The sequence below is a fragment of the Hypanus sabinus genome, unplaced genomic scaffold (genome assembly GCF_030144855.1).
Source record: "Hypanus sabinus isolate sHypSab1 unplaced genomic scaffold, sHypSab1.hap1 scaffold_632, whole genome shotgun sequence".
NCBI lineage: Eukaryota > Metazoa > Chordata > Chondrichthyes > Myliobatiformes > Dasyatidae > Hypanus > Hypanus sabinus.
Window position 1 is genome coordinate 191,553 of NW_026781488.1, and position 2,336 is coordinate 193,888.

Sequence of the window (2,336 nt, forward strand, 5' to 3'; positions counted from 1 at the left end):
CACTGTGAGTGTCGGTGAGTGTGAATCCTGCCGGACAAGTTGTTAGAGTTGTCAGAGGGAGTAACAAACCGGGTGGACACAGGAGAGACAGTGGATGTCACTGTGAGTGTCGGTGAGTGTGAATCCTGCCGGACAAGCCTGTTAGAGTTCTCAGCAAACCGAGTGGACACAGGAGAGACAGTGGATGTCACTCTCTTGGAATTTCAGAAGGTATTTGATAAGGTGCCACACAAGAGGCTCCTTAACAAGACACAATCCCGTGGCGTTAAGGGAAGGACACTGTCATGGATAGAGAAACGTCTGGCATGCAGGAGGCAACGAGAAGGAATAACAGGGGCCTTTTTCTGGTTGGCTGCCAGTGACTGGTGGTGTTCCCCAGTAGACAGTAATCAGCACACATTTTTCACATTGTTTTATAATTATTTGAATAATGATTTGAATGGTTCTGAGGCAAATTTTGCGGATGTTACAATGATAGGTGGAGGGGAAGGTAGTGCTGAGAAAGCAAAACGATTGCAACAGGACTTAGACAAATGGGAAAAATAGCAGGAATGTGGCATAAGGAATTCAGTGTTCGGGAATATATGATAATGCCTTTTGGTAAAAGTAACATTAGGGGAATTATTTAAATGTGGAGAAGTTTCAAACACCATAGGTGCAGAGGGACTGGTTGAGTCTGGGTTAAGAAGGCAAATGCAATGTTGGCATTTATTTCAAGGGGAAACGAATATGTAAGAAAAGAGATGACGGGGAGACCTTTTAAGCAACAACAAGAGCGCACTTGGAGTATTGGCCAAAGATTTGGGCTCCATATCTCAGAAAGGATGTGTCGTCTTTGCAGAGAGTCCAGACGAGGATTACGAGGAAAATTCTGGAAATGAAGGGGTTAACATATAAGGAGCGTTCGGCAACTTTGGGCCTGGACTCACTGGAATTCAGAAGAATACGGGATAATCTAGTTGAAACTACCGAAAGTTGAAAACACTGGATTGGGTTTATGTGGAGATGATGTTTCCTCTGTTGGGGATATCCAGAACTGGAAGGCCTACGCTCAAAATTGCGAGGTGTCCTTTCAGACCAGAAGCAAAGAGCAGTGCTTGCAGCTGGACAGAAGCGAGTAAGCGGAATGTTCTGCCACAAACCATGGTGGAAGCCAAGCCAGTCATTATATCTATGGGGACTGTTTGACATGTTTTCCAATGTCAGCGATTACATTTTTTTCGAAGGGAACCAACACGACTCGTAATACCACAAATGAGACCTCTCCAGTGCCTTGCAAAGCCTAAAACATAAATCTTTACTCTTGTATGCTGGACATCTGGAAATGAATGCGAACATTGCATTTGTTTTCCTTACGACTGCCGACACCTGTAAATTAAATGTGAAGGACTAATGTACCAGGACTCCAAATCCCATTGCGCTGCAGATTGTTGATTTTGTTTAAGAAAATAGACTACACTTTTATTTTTTTCCGGCAAAATGCATGAACATACATTTCCAGGCACTGCATTCCATCTGCCAGTACTTTGATAAGTTTTCTAATCTGTATAAGCTGGGCAGCTTCTCTGTTAATTCAACACTACCTGTAGATCGGAAATGTTATGGCCGATCTGCACGGACTGTGGTGTCTCGATGAGGAAGTCAAACATTATTTTGCAGAGGGAGATACAACGGCCCGGGATTTGGAGCTTGTTGATTAGAACTGAGGAAATGACTATGTTGAACGCTGAGCTGTTTTTCAATAAAGCACAGCCTGACGTAAGTATTGCTATTGACTAGATGGTCCAAGGCCCATTGCAGAGCAAGTAAAATCTTGTTCCTTGTGAGTATTAATAACAGGGATAGGTTCTTGCCTGACTAGCACGTGGCACGGAATTCAAAACTGAGATCTTGATATCTTGACCTTTAACCTAACTCCTCCCACTGCCTCGTCATTCGTCATACCCATGCCATCGGTGTCCAAGCCAAACCCGATCTGACTTAGAAACATAGAAACATAGAAAACCAACAGCAGCAAACAGGCACTTCGGCCCACAAAGTTGTGCCGGACATGTCCCTACCTTACGAATGACTAGGCTTACGCATTGCGCGCTATTTTACTAAGCTCCACGTACCTATCCAAAAATCTCTTAAAAAACTCTATCGTAACAGCTTCCACCATAGCTGCCGGCAGCCCATTCCACGCATGCACCACTCTGAGTAAAACACTTATTCCTGACTTCGCCTTTGTAACTTCTCCGCAGCAGCTTAAACCTCTTGTGTCCTCTTGTGGCAACCATTTCAGCCTTGGCGAAAAAGAAAAAAAAAACTCTGATTATCCACACGATCAATGTCTG